Source organism: Jaculus jaculus, chromosome 7, assembly GCF_020740685.1.
Source record: "Jaculus jaculus isolate mJacJac1 chromosome 7, mJacJac1.mat.Y.cur, whole genome shotgun sequence".
NCBI classification, from domain to species: Eukaryota; Metazoa; Chordata; class Mammalia; order Rodentia; family Dipodidae; genus Jaculus; species Jaculus jaculus.
In genome coordinates this window covers 101,468,486-101,485,962 of record NC_059108.1, presented here as the reverse complement: position 1 = coordinate 101,485,962, position 17,477 = coordinate 101,468,486, and the positions used below count along the sequence as shown (strand labels likewise).

Sequence of the window (17,477 nt, the reverse complement as noted above, 5' to 3'; positions counted from 1 at the left end):
AAATTATATAATATATAGAAAAAAATAGATTTGTATGTAAAAATAATTCCTTTAAGTTTAAGATACAATTAGCAAAATCATCATTTTTAGACTAAAAACATGTGGTGGCTGTATAGACATGAATCTTCAGGTTAGGGCATACAATCTGGCTTCATGCCTCTTACTTGGATGCTTGATTAGTTATATCACAATTACTTAATGCATTCAAGCTTTTGTTTATACATGTTCCAATGAAGGCTGATAATACCTACAAACTAATGTTATTGTAAGGACAATGTCATCATTTTTTACTGATACTCTGTCAGGTCCCACTTTCTATTCATAACACCAGGGAATTCTATGGCTATGTTAAGTGAGTCTCTGTTTGCTCTGTACTTCCTGCTCACTGTTCCTCTTGAAGTCTTCATGTAACATTCATTCTGGTCTTGTCTCAGACCATCAGAGAAACCTGTCTTGAAAGTTCATGTAACAATTGGATTTTACCACTAGTGCACTTTTCACAAAGTATGCTTGCTCTATTTACACCATAAGAATGTAGACTTACAAGCATAAGAACATTTACTATATGTTCTCCATTATGTGAATATATGGTACATTGCCTTGTGTTGAATTCAAATAAAAATAGGTTTGATATGTAAAGGACAAGAGGAGTAGATATTTATAAGTTTATTTGTAGACTTATATTGCAAAAGAGTAACCCCCAAAATATGCCATTGCCTTTATTATCATCTTTATTATTATAAATTGATGCCATCCTATAATGATGAAGGATTTTTGATTCTTAACATTTCTACACCATAAGCTTTTATATTTATTTTTTGGTTTTACACATGTGTTGGGTGGGGGTATGTGTGTGCACAATTACCACAGCATGCATGTGGAGTTTGAATTACAACGTTTGCATCATTTATTTCCTTCCTACCTTATTTGAAGCATGATTTCTCTCTCTGGTTCTCATTCTGCTATTGTCTTTCTTTATTCTCTATGAGAACACCAAAAGTTCTCAGTTTCCCATCTTGCTGCCAGCATTCTGAGATGACAGAAGCCCACCAAGGCGTCTAGCTTTTCGTATCTGAGCCTGGGATTCAAAATTGGGTACTCAGACATAAGCAGCAAGCACTTTACACAAAGAGCCGTATCCCAGCCTCATCATCATCATTAATACTATTATTATCAATGTGGAACTTTGGATCCATATGTTGTGCCAAGTTTTCATGTTTTTGAAGTCTCATATGGAAATATTTGCTCTGTTTCACAGAGTGGGTGATCTGGCACTTATTTATCTGAGGAAATATGTTTGACAGATGTTTTTTAATCTCAGCTTTATGCTCCTGGTATTAATCCTAATTAGCATGGTACATTGGAGTTTAATAGTCTTCTACCTATCCTTATAATACCATATGAGAACTAGTGTAGTTTATCTACCAGTTACATATTTTCCACCCTGATACATGTCATATGTTTTCCTACTCTCCCAGTTTGTTCCCATTATTAGCCTGATGTTTGGAAAAGGTTTAAGTTCCAGGACAAAAAGAAGTCTGATTTATAGCCATACCACATTGGATGTCTTCTGTCTCTGCTCATCTTAAATGCTAGACAGGTTCAGGTCTGGCTAGTACTTGTATGGGAGAAAAGGAAGCCTACATAGTTCTACAATATAATCCTGGTATTTAAAATGTTGATAATATTTATATACTTAGTCTGGCAATTAAAGTTTTTTTTTTTTTTAATTTTCTTTAGAAGTTATTCAATTTGTGTTAAAATGTATATATTCTGTCTTATTTCTATTTATCACTTGACTATTAGAAATTTCACATTTCTAATACACTCTTTTAAAATACATCCTTTTTACTCACAGGCTGATTTTTGTCAGATACTTTGTGCCAACAATGAAAAGGTAAATGCAACAGGAAAATAATATGGTTGTTTAAATATAAATTATTTAATAGACTCAGGTATTTATGACTCATATACTTACTTAGTTGTAAGCAGGCAGAGACCTACTGGATAGGTATATTACTGTGGGTGGATCTTGAGTCCAGCCCTAAAAGTTGTGTTCAGAGCCAGCTTGAATTTTGGCTGTTCACTATCTCTTTATATCTCTGGTATGGATGTATGATAATGTGAGCAATTTCTTTCGCATTGGTGAAGCTTCACCAGGAATCTGTAAGCCTGAAATAAACACTTTCTCCTCTATATTACTTTTGGTTATGTGTTTTTTCCCATAAATATGAAACTAACTGCAACAGTAAAATTAGTACAAGGAGTAGGGTCATTGTTGTACTAAGCCTAATTATGTGCTTTCTCATCTTTTGGAATGTGTTTGCAGGAGAAATATGGAAATAATTGGGACTTTGTACTAGAGAAGTCTTATATTGTTGTAAGCAGATCTTCATATGCTATTACTGAAAGAGTTTGAACATATAAAATGCAGAGAGAAGTGTGGACTCTGAAAGTTGTGCTTATGAAATGTGAAAGGGGAAGAAGAGGACTTTTTTATAATTGTGCTACTAGCAGAAAGTCTGATTAAATTCTGACCATACACTGACAATTTGAACAAAGTTGAATTTAAAAGTAACAGACTGATATGATTGGCAAAAAGTATATAACGTAAAGATGAAAAAGATGTACAATTTATTCCAGAAAGATGTACCATTTAGTCAAGTAAGTTTTACATTTAAGCACAGAGATTCCTTTTAGGTTACTTAAGCTTCAATTGTTAAGAAGATTATCAGCATTAAACGTGGGGCAACTATATTGCATTGGGGCAGTGGTAAAGTTGCCCTGATAGTGAAAACCAATGCATAGAAAGCTCAAGCTAGTAAAGAAAGGTCGTTTGAAAGGAGGGGCTTACAGAAAGACTGGCGAAAGAATATCATGTTATTCAAGGATTCAGCCCTTACTTAGAATTTGGCTACACCATTCAACTTGTAATAGTTTTGGAAGTATGAAAAATGCAAGGAGATGGATTATGAAGTGCTCATTGTTTCAGAAGCCACTGAGAATTGGCGATATGAAGCAGGGTTGGAATGCCTGTATGGAAACCCAGTAAAACAAGTGAAGATTTGAAGCTTTGAAGATGAACTGTGGTTTGCAGCATAGACACAAGGATGGTTTATGAATATCAGGACTGTGGGAACCTAGAAAATTTTTCCCTGGTTACAGATGGACTTGAAACTACAGACTTTTGATACTTGCCTGCTGATTATTGATTTCACATAGGTCCAGTGTCTCCTTCTATACCTTCTTTGTTTCTATGGAAATGTTTATTCTGTGCCATTATTTTTTTGGAACTATGTAACTTGTGCTTTTATATTATAGGGTTCTCAGTTAAGCGGCAGCCTTGAATCATGGATGAAATGTTGAACAGAGTTAAAGTTGGTCAAGACCATGGGGGCTTTTGTAGTTCGAGTGCATCTTGTGTTGTGAGATGATCATGAATCTATGGGGACCAGGAGCAGAATGTGGTGTTTTGAGTGTAAATGGCCCCTTAGACTCAGCTATTTTTTTTTTATTATGTCTCCTCCGTAGTCTTCAGCAGGCAGGTTCCTGCTGGAGTATGTGTGTCACTGGGGTGGGTCTCAAGTCCAGCCCTATGAAATATGTTCTGAGCCAGACTGATCTATGACTATTCTTTTTTTCTTTTTTTTTTTTTCTTTGTCTCGATGCTATGGATGTATGATGAATAGAGCCAGGTTCTTCCACCATAATGAATCTTCTGGAATCTGAAAGCATTAAACAAACCCTTTCTTACGATATATTCCTTTTGTATTTGTCCCAGCAACATGAAGGTAAGTGCAACAATGGTGGACCCATTACATTTCTTCTCTACACATTTACTACCTTGTTCAGCTGCCCTGATCTCGTCTCTGTTATATTCTCAGTTTGAAAGGCTTGTACCTTGACTGACCTTGAGCAACTCTCTCATATGGAAGGATGGTCTCTTCAAGAACAATTTAACCATACTATGTTTCATAATTTCTCAGTGAAGGATCTGTGTAGCTCATCCTCTGAGGCATGTCATTTTCTTTTTGCTGTATAGCTGCTGTGCACAGGTCTGCCACTGACTACACTGCAATATAGTTGACAATGGAAAATATGTTACACTGAGTATATGAAGATCCCAAATCAAATCAGAACTTAGGTGTTCCATTGACTTTAACTCTACCACCAAAAGGGCTAATATGGTAGAAGTGATTTTTTTTTTTTTTAATGTAAGAGATACCCTAGATCCAAGGTGGAAAATGACATCTGTCCATCATATGAGCATAACTGTGGGTGCAAGGGGCACTAAGTGTGACATTAATGTCTTGCTTTACTTTTTCATGTTTTGTAGACACATCTGTTCCAAGGACTCTCTAGAAAATTATTGACAGGGTAGAATCATGCTGAGTAAGAACATTGATGACTGTCAGCCTTTATTGCATGCATTTATGATTTCTACCATAGATGCCAACTAGAGGTATCTATTTTCTCACTCTTTCTAGAAGACAGTATATGAAGTGGCCCAGGGGTTCTCAGCACTGATGCTTCTAAGTTTATATCTGGATGTGCTTAGGTTGTATTCTCTCTTTCCTCAAAAGCAGAACTAGGCCTCATGATGTTCATAAGAACACATTTCTTAGAGTAAGAAAGGCACAGAGAAAAGTCAGTTTGTGGAACAAGGCCTCATGGAATCAATCTTTAGGAGATAGGTGATAGTGGAGATAAGATTTCAGAGACTTCACATCCAGGCCACGATATTTAGGTGTCTTTTCTGGGGATCTGTCCCAGTGATGCCTACCTTCTGTTTTCAAGCAAGGTAAACCCCCATTGCTGAGCTGGCACCCAGTCTCCAGAGAGCCAGACATGAGTTGGAGCTAATGCATGACTTTATAAAGGGATCCTAGGACCATGAGAGCAGTGCCTCGGCCACATTTCTATAGGCAGTTCCTGTGATCAACCTGAGCCCAGCACATCAGGTGACAGGAATAGTATATCAAGATGCAGGCAGGAAACAGGTGTGTTCTCTGTAGAAATATATAATAAGATAAAATTATACACTAGCACCTGCTTTTTATGATCATGTACCAATAGCTCTGCATACCTGCTGCTGATTACATATTCAAAACCTTCCCCTTTGTGTGTGTTCATACATATGTGCATGTGCGTGTATGTGCACAAGCACATACACACATATACACACACACATGCATGCACACACAGAACTTCCCTGGTTTTAACTACATAAAATTGTGGTCCATACCATTTTAAAAGAACAGTGTTTGAACATCATTTTTATTGTAAACACTTATAAGTATTTAAAAAGAACAATCATTATCCTCATGTGTTTAAATTACTTACTATTCTTTTGTGAGCCACATGAAAATAAACAAAACTAAGGAACTATTTTTCTTACATCTATGAAGTATAGATATACCTGTCTGCTACTGAATAACCCCAGGTCCTATGGAGAGAATGAAAGGTAATGGAGAGGCAGAACCATGTGAGAAGTAAGCATGTTAGGCCAACATTTTGGTTCTCCTAAAAATCTTTGAGGGACAACCAGTATATGTTGGGTCTAAAACACTAAAGATGTTTTGAGACAACTGATTATGGGAACATCAACTATTCTGTGAGTAGGAAATATACACACAAACACTGTGCAGACCTTCATGCAGTGGATGCATGAATGCATATACCATGTGTAGCATATAGTGTACCCACCTATGAGCCATGCATACTTTTCTGTCTGTAGTTCAAATATTTTTAAAGACTTTTTCAATATTTTGTTTATTTGAGAGAAAGAGAGATGGAAAGGCAATGGGCACACCAGGGCCTCCAGCCACTGTAAACAAAGTCCATATGCAAGTGCTACTTTGTGCATCTGGCTCGCATCAATACTGGGGACTCATACCTGGGTCCTTAAGATTCACAGCCAACAGCCTTAACGAATAAGCAATCTTTCCAGTCCTTCAGTCCATATCTTTATTTGATATGTCTCTCAATATAGCCTCATATATATAACCAGAATCTATAGACTCTCTGCCTTTAGAATAACTTTTTGTCCTTTTTTTTTTTTCACATGCATTATATTTTATTACTTATGAAGCAGTTAAATAGATGCAACCCTATTTTTTTTTCAATATCACAGTTCAGTTTAATATAACAGAAATATATTGCATACTTATTTTGGAACAGGTACAGAAAGCCTCAAAGAACAAAGATAGATAAAAAGGCAAATCCTTGTTTTGATTTTTTTTTAATTTAATTTATTAGTTTTCATTTCAGTGAATACAGGCAGTTTGGTACCATTATTTAGGCTCATCTGTGATCTACCCCCTCCCATTAGACCCTCCTTGTTAATGAAAATGGGTCGTGCATTGTGGAGTTAGCCCCCAGTTATTAGTATGATAAATGTCTCTGCAAATCATGACCCAACATGTAACTCTGACATTCTTTCCGCCCCCTCTTTCGCAAGATTTCCCTGAGCCATGTTGGGTTCATTTTTGGTCTGCTTCAGTGCTGAGGTGTTGGGGGCCTCTGAGGCTTTGGCTCTCTGATTTGGTAGGAGTTGATTTTTCTCTGCGTTGATCTCCTTCCCCTTTGTGCTGGTATCCGGTTCACAGGAAAACATCAACCTTGCTTATTTCGCCAGTTGTCCTTAGTTTCAGTCGGGCCCCTTTTGAGGTATGTTGGGGCAGCTCTCTTCTTACGATCTGCATCTATCTGGAAAAGAGAAGCAGATTCTCCAACGGAGAGTAAGTTAGCACCCGGAAAATTGAGATAACACTTACTTTTTTGATAGACAGTTTGATAGGTGTAGGCCCTCTTATACCCCGTGATTGATGGTAGCTTGATATTGTAGAGTGGGCTTGTGTTTGGGTATGGTTCTGACTTGTTTCCCAGCTCCAGCTAAGGGTCTAGTACCACTGAGTGGATCAGTTAGCCAAATCAAGAGCAATTGATTCCTCACCATGGCTGTGTACCACTATTGCACTTGTGTGGGCATCACATCCGGTTATTTGTTGCTAATTAGGTTAAACAATGTGTTGCTTGGACAGATATTGGTCATTTCCCCCAGTCGCCTATGTAGCGCCTTCTGGCACTAGACATGCTGACTGTCTGGGGACTGACTCTCTCCTGGCTTCCAGCCATGTCATTCCATTTTACGCGTCAGCTGTGTATGGAGTCTTCAGCAATAGGGTCTTACCATTGGCCTTTGGTGGGTCATCAAGTACTCTGATAGAAGTCTGTCATTGTTTTGGGAAACCTTGTAGGTTTCTCTGATCAAAAGCTCATTGTGGATGGTAGGCCCAAGCTGGAAGTGGGGGTTACAGGTCAGTGTCCACTAAGAAATTGAGGAAAAAGATAACTAATATACAAGAGTTAGAGAGGAGCGAGATAGAGGGGAGAGGGGGAGAGGGAGGGAGGGAAGATGTAGGAGATTTAGGTCAGTCTTGATCCTACCCTCTCCAATGTCTTGTGGTTCAGGTGTTTCCTGTAAGGGTCTAGTGAAGGTTCAGCCATTTGGTCTGTCTTTTAGGAAGTAGAATTTTATGGTACCATTGCCGTTTGGGTCTGCATTACTGTTTTCCACCCTTTGATTCCCTCACCGCCCTCCCATCCATCTTATTGTCTACTCCATGAGGTGCTTGCTGGGTATGTAAGGCATCTTGGGCAGATTCAGTTTAGGTGTTGCAGATGAATGAGACTATGTGCCGATTTTTTTTCTGTGATTGGGTAAGTTCGCTGAGAATGATCTGTTCCAGGTTCAACCATTTTTCCTCAAATTTCTTTATGTCGTTTTTTCTTACTGCTGTATAGAATTCCATTGTGTAGATATACCACATCTTTGTTATCCATTCTTCTAATGATGGACATCTGGGTTGATTCCAGCTTTTAGCTATTATGAATTGACCTGCTACAAACATGGTTGAGCAAATCTCTCTGGCTTTTGGTTTGAAGGTTTTAGGGTACATGCCCAGTAATGGTATAACTGGGTCTGTTGGTATTTCTATATTCAGCTTTTTCAGGAGTCTCCATATTGCTTTCCAATGTGGTTGTACCATCCTGCATTCCCACCAACAGTGAATGAGTGTCCCTGCTTCTCCACATCCTCGCCAGCATTTATTTTCATTTGACCTTTTGATGTTGGCCATCCTTATTGGGGTAAGGTGGAATCTCATCGTTGTTTTAATTTGCATTTCTCTGATGATTAGGGATGATGAACATTTTCTTAGGTGTGTGTTTGCCATTTGTATCTCTTCCTCTGTGAATTGCCTATTTAACTCTGTGCCCCATTTTGTGAGTGGGGTATTTGTCTTCTTATTGTTTAGACTTTTGAGTTCTTTGTAAATTCTAGAGATAAGGCCTCTATCAGTTGGATAACCTGCAAATATTTTCTCCCATTCTGTGGGTATTCTTTTGGCTTTTCTTATTATATGCTTGTCTGTAAAGAAACTCTTCAGCTTCATATGATCCCAATGGTTGAGTGACTGTTTAAGAACTTGAGCCACTGGGGTTTTATTCAGGAAGTCTTTTTCCATTCCTATATCATGGAAGGTACTTCCTAAATTTTCTTCCAGTAGTTTTCGTGTTTCTGGTCTTATGTTGAGGTCTTTGATCCATTTGGATTTGAGTGTTGTGCATGGTGAAATGTGTGGATCAAGTTTTAGTTTCCTGCATGTGGTTATCCAGTTTGTCCAGCACCATTTGTTGAAGATGCTATCTTTTTTCCAGTCTATATTGTTTGGGCCTTTGTCGAATATCAAGTAGCTATAGTTGCTTGGCCCAAAATCCGGGTCCTCAAGTCTATTCCATTGGTCTATACTCCTGTTTTTATGCCAGTACCATGCTGTTTTTATTACTATGGCTTTGTAGTATAACTTTATATCGGGTATGGTGATGCCACCAGAGGTATTTCTTTTGCTGAGGATATGTTTGGATATGTGAGGCCTTCTGCCTTTCCATATGAAATTTGAGATCGTTTTTTCTGTCTGTGAAGTACACTGTAGGGATTTTAATTGGAATTGCGTTAAATCTATATATTTCCTTTGGTAGGATTGTCATCTTCACAATGTTAATTCTTCCTATCCAGGAGCATGGGAGGTCTTTCCATCGTTTCAAGTCCTCCTCAATTTCTTTTTTGAGAGTTTTTATATTTTCTTTGTATAGATCTTTTACTTCCTTGGTTAACGTTATTCCAAGGTATTTTATTTTTTTTTGTTGCTATTGAAAATGGGACTATGTCCTTTATTTCTTTTTCTGTGTCTTTGTCATTTGCATACAGAAATGCTTCCGATTTTTGTGCATTGATTTTGTATCCTGCTACTTTGCTATACGAGTTAATCACCTTCAGGAATTTTGGGATGGTCTCTCGGGTCTCTTACATATACAATCATGTCATCGGCGAATTGCCCTAACTTAACTTCTTCCTTTCCAAATTGTATCCCTTTTATTTCCTTCTCCTGCCTTATTGCTTGGGCTAGGACTTCCAGAACTATATTAAAAAGCAGAGGTGAGAGAGGACATCCCTGTCTTGTTCCTGATCTCAATGGGAATTCCTCCAGTCTCTCTCCATTAAGTATTATTTGGGCCTTTGGAGCTTTGTATATTGCCTTTATTGTATTAAGATGTGAACCTGCCATGCCGATTCTCTCCAATGTTTTGATCATGAAGTGATGTTGTATCTTGTCGAAGGCCTTTTCTGCATCTATCGAAATGATGATGTGATTTTTATGTTTAAGCTTGTTTATGTGGTGTATTACATTGACAGATTTTCATATGTTGAACCACCCTTGTGTTCCTGGGATAAATCCCACTTGGTCAAGGTGGATAATGCTTTTGATGTGTTGTTGGATTCGGTTTGCGAGAATTTTGTTGAGGATCTTTGCGTCTATGTTCATTAGGGAAATAGGCTGATAGTTTTCTTTTCTTGTGGCATCTCTGCCTGGTTTTGGGATTAGGGTGATACTAGATTCATAGAAGGAGTTGGGTAGTTTTCCCTGTTCTTCAATTGTGTGGCACAGTTTTAGGAAGATTGGTTTGAGTTCTTCCATAAAGGTTTCATAAAATTCGGCTGGGAATCCATCTGGTCCTGGACTCTTCTTTTTTGGGAGGTTTTTTATTACTTTTTCAATCTCCATGAGCGTGATGGGTTCATTGAGGTGGTTGATCTGCTCTGAGTTTAGCTTTGGTAGATGATATGCATCCAGAAATTTATCCATCTCCTCCACATTTTCCAGTTTTGTGGAGAGAGGTTTTTGAAATAAGTCCTGATGATTCTGCCGATTTCACTGATGTCTGTTGTGATCTCTCCTTTTTCATTTTGAATTTTGTTAATTTGGAGTCTCTCTTTTTTTTGCTTGATCATATTGGCCAGAGGTTTATCAATCTTGTTTATTTTTTCAAAGAACCAGCTCTTTGTTTTGTCAATTGCCTTAATTGTTTCCTTGGTTTCCAATTCATTAATTTCTGCTCTGAATTTAATTATTTCTTTCCTTCTGGAGCTCTTTGGGTTGGATTTTTCTTGTTTTTCCAATGCTTTAGGTGGATGGTTAGGTTATTGATTTGGGATCTTTCTGTCCTTTTTATGAAGGCATTGAGTGCTATGAATTTTCCCCTGAGGACTGCCTTCATTGTGTCCCACAAGTTTTGGTATGATGTGTTCTCATTGTCATTCAATTCCAGGAATTTTGCAATTTCATTTTTTATTTCATCCACTATCCATTTATTGTTTAAGAGTGTGCTATTCAGTTTCCAGTTGCCGTTGGGGCTCTTTTTGGTTTTTTTGTTGTTGATTTCTAGGACTATAGCATTATTATCTGATATCATGCAGGGAATTATGTCGATTTTCCTAAATATGTGGAGGCTATCTTTGTGACTCAGTATATGGTCTATTTTAGAGAATGTTCCATGGGCTGCTGAGAAGAATGTGTAGTCTGTGGATTTGGGATGGAAAGTTCTGTAGATGTCTGTTAGGTCTAAATGCTCTATGGTTTTGTTGAGGTCTCTTACTTCCCTGTTGAGCTTCTGTTTGGATGATCTGTCTATTACTGATAATGGTGTGTTAAAGTCCCCAGCTATGATGGTGTTGGTGGTTATTTCTGTTTTATTGTCAAGTAGGTTTTGTTTTATGAATTGCAGTGCCCCTGTGTTGGGTGCATACAGATTTATGATTGTAATATCCTCTTGATGGATTGTTCCCTTTACAAGTAGGAAGTAGCCTTCTTTGTCTTTTTTGATTGTTTTTGGTTTGAAGTCAACTTTATCTGATATTAATATAGCTACACCTGCTTGTTTCTTATTCCCATTTGCTTGGAATATTGTTTTCCACCCTTTCACCCTGAGGAGGTTTCTGTCTTTAGTGGTAAGGTAGGTTTCTTGAAGGCAGCAGATTGAGGGGTCTAATTTTTTGATCTACCCTGTTAGCCTGTGTCTCTTGATGGGTGAATTAAGGCCATTAATGTTTAGGGTGATGACTGTGAGATTTGATTTGATCCCTGTCATGTTGTGGTGGTAGAGGTGTGTTGGCATTTTCATGGAATTTAATTTTTTTTTTTTTTTTTCTATCTACTCTGGGTTTGGTTGCTGTGATCTTCTTCTTGTAGGCATTTGTGTTTGGTTATTTGTTTCTTCTCTGTGGAGAATTTCCTGGAGTACTTTCTGTAGGTTTGGTTTTGTGTTCATATAATTGTAAAGCTGAGTTTTGTCATGGAAAGTTTTCCTTTCACCGTCTATTATAAGGGAGACTTTTGCCGGGTAGAGTAGTTTGGGTTGAAAGCCATAGTTTCTTAGAGTTTGCAGAGTTTCATTCCAGGCCCTTCTAGCTTTCAGGGTTTCCATTGAGAAGTCTGAAGTAATTCTGATGGGGTTTCCTTTGAAAGTGGTGTGCTGTTTTTCCCTAGCTGCTTTTAGGATTTTTTCCTTGGTGTCAATGTTTAGAGTCTTAATGATAATATGCCTTGGGGAGTTTCTCCTTTGGTCTAGTCGGTTAGGAGTTCTGTTTGCTTCTTGAATCTTGATAGGCCTTTCTTTTAAGAGATGGGGGAAGTTTTCTTCAATTATTGTGTTAAATAAGTTCTCCATGCCTTTGGTCTGAACTTCTTCTCCTTCTGGTATTCCAATGATTCTGATATTAGGACATTTAAGTGTATCCCACAATTCTCTCATGTTCTGTTCACAGGAGCTTTTGAACTTACTGAAATTTTTGGACTCTCAAACTGTTTCTTCCATCCTATCTTCCAGATCAGAATTTCTATCTTCCACTTCGCTGATTCTATTCTTGAGAGCCTCTAGTGAGTTTTGGATTTGTTCAATTAAGTTTGCATTTTCTACTACTTTCCTATGTATCACTTCCATCGCTTTGTCCAGCTCCCTTTTTGTCTCATTTTCTGATTTTCTTGCTTATTCTTGGAAATCATCCTTGCATTTCTCTGTTTTCATTTAGTGTGGCCAGCTGATTTTTAAGGTCCTTTTTTTTTTTCACTCTCCCGTGGGGTGCTCTGGACTCGCAGGCGGGTGGCGCGGGGGAGGGAGTCAAGGGGGTCGCGGGTCTTGCAGGGGGTGTGGAGCACGCTGAGGAAAGATGGAGCGTGGGACGCTGGGGGACGCTGCAGGACACCGCCGGGCACTATGGACGCTCGGCGGGGGTTTGGCGCAAGGGGGGGCGGGGGGCTCGAGGAATGCAGGGGTGGGGCGCAGGGGTCTCGGGGCACGCGGTGGGCGCAGGGCACACCTGGGCGCCCGGGGCTTGGGACGCTCAGGGGCGCTTGGAGCGCGCCTGCCGCGTGTGGGTAGGGAGCGTTGGGCGCGCGGGGGGAGCCGTGGCGGGGGTGGGGCGCGCGGGCGGGGGGCTCGATGCGCGTGGGGGTGGGGCGCGGGGGTCTCATAGCACACGGGGGCGCAGGGGTGCAGGGCACGCCTGGGCGCCCGGGGCATGGGGCGCGCCTGCTGAGTGTGGATAGGGAACGTGGGGCGTGCGGGGGGTGGGGCGCGCGGGGGTTGTGGCGGGCGGGGGGGGGTGTCTCGAGGCGCGCGGGGTGGGGGGCGCGGGCGTCTGGGGCACGCCCGGGGGCGCTGGGGCGCGGGGCAGGCCTGGTCGCCCGGGGCGCGGGAAGCTTTGGTTCGCTCGGGCCGCGCCTCTGTGTGTGGATAGGGAGCGTGGGGCGGGCTGGGGGGGAGGGGCACGCTTGGGGGGGACGGGGGGTGGGCGGGCGTGGGGCGCAGGGGTTGTGGGGCGCGCGTGGGGCGTGGGGCGTGTGGGGCTTGGTGCACACGTGGCGCCAGGCCGCTGAGGCGCCGGCCGAGCCCAATGCGGTGATTCGCTGTGGGCGGGGTGGCGGGGCGTGGGTCGCGGGGGTGTGTGCTTCCCTCTTTTCCCGGATCTGTGTCCTCCCTGTTCAAAAAGTTCCTAATTTCCCTTGAATACTTACCGTTTTTTCCCCTTGTTTGTAGTGCAGCTAGGTGGTCGCCATCTTGACCGGAAGTCCCCTCCTTTTTTTTTTTAAGTAGAGTACTACTGCAGTTCATTTTAGCATCCTGAAAAAGACAAAAGGACCTAATTCACTAGAGAAGCCTCAAGGAGAGCTAAATTCTGCAGATTATTTGCAAGTGAGTCAGCCTATTTACCAAGATAATTCAAATTGCAAATTAGTCATGTAGAAAGATTTAGTTGGCAATGATAGAGTAGGCACATTTGCCCTAAAAATAGACACACTATGCTTGTTCGGAAAGTAGTACAGTAGCAGCTCACATCAAGAGACACAGTGAGGCAGCGAGAGACTTATTTTTCTTACAGCAATGATCAATTCCTTTCCCTGATAGAACTTGGAGTGACTTGCCAAGCATTTGTGCCAGCTCCTTTCTGCCCTGGAAAAGAAGCCCTGGCCCATGCTAATGAGTAAGGCACCAGCACAAACCAATTGGTCTGAATTTTCTTTTGCTTTCTGCGTTGCTGACATTTCCTCTTTCCAGCTTAGGAGTCACAGCTGTGGGCATAGAGCTGCAGTGGATTTTTGGCTACTGTCTCATTAAAATGGCATCCTGGAACTAGGGGAAGAAAGTGAATATATTACTTACAAATGTAAGATCTGGGAGCCATTTAGAGCCTGAACAAAGATATTTAAAATCCCTTGAAACTGTATTGTGTCAGGCTGCAAGCAAGGGTGGAACACAGTGTTCCCCATCTTGTCAGGTCCAGTGATGCTTCTTTCACCTTGTGAATCTAAACTTGCTAGTTTAAGAGTGACTTTTAGTAGGATAGTGGCTCTCATTACACTATTGCAGTCTTATTTTCTTCTTATATTGGAGAGGAACCAACATTGGTTTTCCTTTATTCTCTTTTTATGCTTTAAATTTGCAAATGTACTAGTAAGTTCAATCACTGTACTGACAGCTAGTAACAGTGCAATTGTGAAATGACCAGGTTTAGTCCATCCTCCCAGAACTGTTTCTGAATCACACTAGAACGTTGAATGGCTTCTTTTAAGTATACCTTGAGAAAACAGTGAAGGTCTGAAAACTCCACAGTTTTGTTTATATTTGACAAGTTTCCAAAAAACTCCACAGTTTTGTTTATATTTGACAAGTTTCCAATAGTGGGAAAAGGTTCTTGAGTGTAAAGACTAATACTTTATTGGGAAAGACATTGTTCTAAAACATGACCTTATGCGGCACTCAGAAAATGCAGCTCTATTAGAGGGTAGCATGACTTTGGAATAAACGGATGCCGGAGCTCATTAACGAGGCTTCTTCAGCAAATTGCCCTTACTGTGGAAAATGCCTGCATGTTGCTGGACTGAAATATCAAAATTTGCATGTGTTTTCCAGCTGTGCTTGTTTGTTTAATTTAAAAGATCAGCTGCAGAAGAAATTCTGATCATATTCTTAAATTAGGAAACGGCCCCAGATCCCCAACTATATTTGAGAGCTGAGTAATTTCACAGAGTAGCTTCCTGACATTTGTTGTCTTCACTCCACCTGGTACTCAAATTGAGGTTTGTGAACCCATTTTATTTACAAACTGCAGGTAGATTTGAGTACAAGTCATATGGAAATAGAGACAGTAAATAAATCAAGGCATAGACATTGTATCCTAGCAACTTGGAATCATCCTAAATTGACAATATATGCAATTATATACTTTTAACACTTAAAAGCATGTCAAAGATATAAAATTGGATACAATTTTCTGAATTTACCATGTTCCATGGACTAGGAAAATGTTAGGTATTGTTATTTTTTTTAACCTGTGCAGAAAGAATTCTTTTCTTTCAGTTGAGGTACCTGAAATACAAAGCACTTAAAGATTTGCTTTAATATTCCACTCTCTAGGACATTTAGTTAGCTTTGGTCACATATAATCAAATCCTTATCTAGCTGCTTTAGAATGGAGAATAATTTGTCTAATGTCATTTCTAATAGAACTGAGTTTAAAGGAACTAACTAGAAAAGTGACTGATACCTTGATTAAGATAAGAATGACTAAGTGATTACTCCCTGTGAAGTTTTCTTCTATGTGGTAGCAGAGACAATCCAAGCAGTCACCAACTAACTGAACTCGGAGGTATCATGGGAGGTGTACAGGTACATGACTTTGATGTGCATCCAGAGAAGAACACAGGCCCCTGGCAGATTCTGACCTCCATCCAGCAGGGTGAAATGCAATAAGTGGGGAATCAAAACTGAGACCCTGAGGCCAGTGCTTTCCTCAGGAAATAAAGTAGCTAGGTCTGGAGAGATGGCAAAACAGTTAAGATGCTTGCCTGCTAAGCCAAATGATCTCTTCCCCAGGATCCACATAAGCCAGATGCACAAGATGGTGTATGTGTCTGGAGTTCCGTTGCAGTGTCTGAAAGTCCTTGAATAACCATTTTCTTTCTCTCCCTCTCTCAGTCTATCTGCCACATTCACACACATTCTCTCTGTCTCAAATAAATAAAAATAAAAACAAAAATTTTAAAGAGTAATGAAGTAGATTAAGGATGGTGTCTATGATTTCCATAGAAACCTGGGATGTTATACACAACCATGTGTGGTTGATATAGAGAGTATGGCATTCTGTTTCAAGTGAAGGCCATTTTCTTGACTTTCTCCTTTAAATTCTACTTTGGACTCCAGTTAGATTCCCCTCTTTCTAGATATTAAAAACAAAATACCCTCCATTCAGCTAATTTGTACTACTGGAAATAAGCTAAATAGAACATAAATATAGTTCATTCTATACATAAGCTTGAAACATATGTAACAGCATTAAACCTATTTCTAACTCCATTTCACTAGAATGCCAGAAGCATTCATCCTTAACTAAAATACAAGTTATTCTTTAAAACTTGAATCTCATCTCAGCTTCTTTGTTATTTCAAGTAGATAAATGAAAATATTTGAAATCAAATGTATCTATCTGTGGATTTTCCATGAAATATCCCAGTAGGCAGAAAATTATAAGCTCAGAGTATATCTATCAAAGCATTTGGCATAGAGAATGCATAAGTTGAACTTGAAGAAGCTGTGCTTGTGAAGACATGCTCTCTATGAGTGAAAGGTTAGAGAAAGAAGTATGTCAATGTAAACTTTCTTCTAGGTTTTACTCAGGCATGCAGCTCCAGTCTCCACTGTCAAGACCAAACTTTTCTGGATGTGTAGATTCAGGTAAAAAATGATTTGAGAAAAATTTGTAAAAAAAAACAGCCAAACATACTAGCAATTCAGAAATACATTCAAAATATTTAGTAGAACACAAAATGAAAAATCTTGGATTAACAAAAGATTAAGATAATCTGATCATTTAGGAAGGTGCAGCTGGTGGTCATTGTGAATGATGTGCCTGTTACAGATGAGTATATTACTGACTGCATTGCTTGCATACATGTTATCATATCACATTTTTTCCAAGTGCGTGAGTGTGTGTGTGTGTGTGTGTGTGTGTGTGTGAGAGAGAGAGAGAGAGAGAGAGAGAGAGAAAGAGGGAGTTTAGTCTTCATGTGCTTTGTTGTATGTGAATGGTGGTGTCCTGGCTTGTCATGGAGGCCAGAGGGGAACATTAGGTGTCTTCTTCTTTGCTCTTCTGTCCTGACTTGAGTCAGAGTGGCTTGCTTTCACCATTTTTTTGTATGTGTGTGTGTGTGAGGCCTGGTGATTCTCAGGTATCTACCCCCCCCGTCCCCAGCACTGGCATTATAGACCTGCATATGACATGCCCAGCTTTATTTGTGTCTTGCAGACTCTCAGGCCCTCCTGCTTGCCTAGAAAGTGCTCTTGACTGCTGAGCCATCTCTCAAGTCCATTGTACTGGTTTTAATTAAACCATCATAATCATTCCTCATGTTGATATATCAGAGTTCAGAACAACAAATTCAAGATTTTTGCTCCCCACACTCAAGTGTTCCTTTGAACAAGAGGGTAAGAATGGAACAATCTGTTTCAACACAATCTGTATAACATTGTGATGAATTTAACTACCCAGCTATTTTAAGGATACCTGATCAGTGTTCATG

At 39.9% G+C, this 17,477-nt stretch overlaps 1 protein-coding gene across 1 annotated transcript in view; it reads left to right on the top strand.

Annotated features, from left to right (window-relative positions):
• The window catches only part of Mdga2 (MAM domain containing glycosylphosphatidylinositol anchor 2), a 954,594-nt gene that overhangs the window by 245,340 nt on the left and 691,777 nt on the right, over positions 1 to 17,477 (top strand). The gene's annotated exons all lie outside the window — the stretch shown is intronic.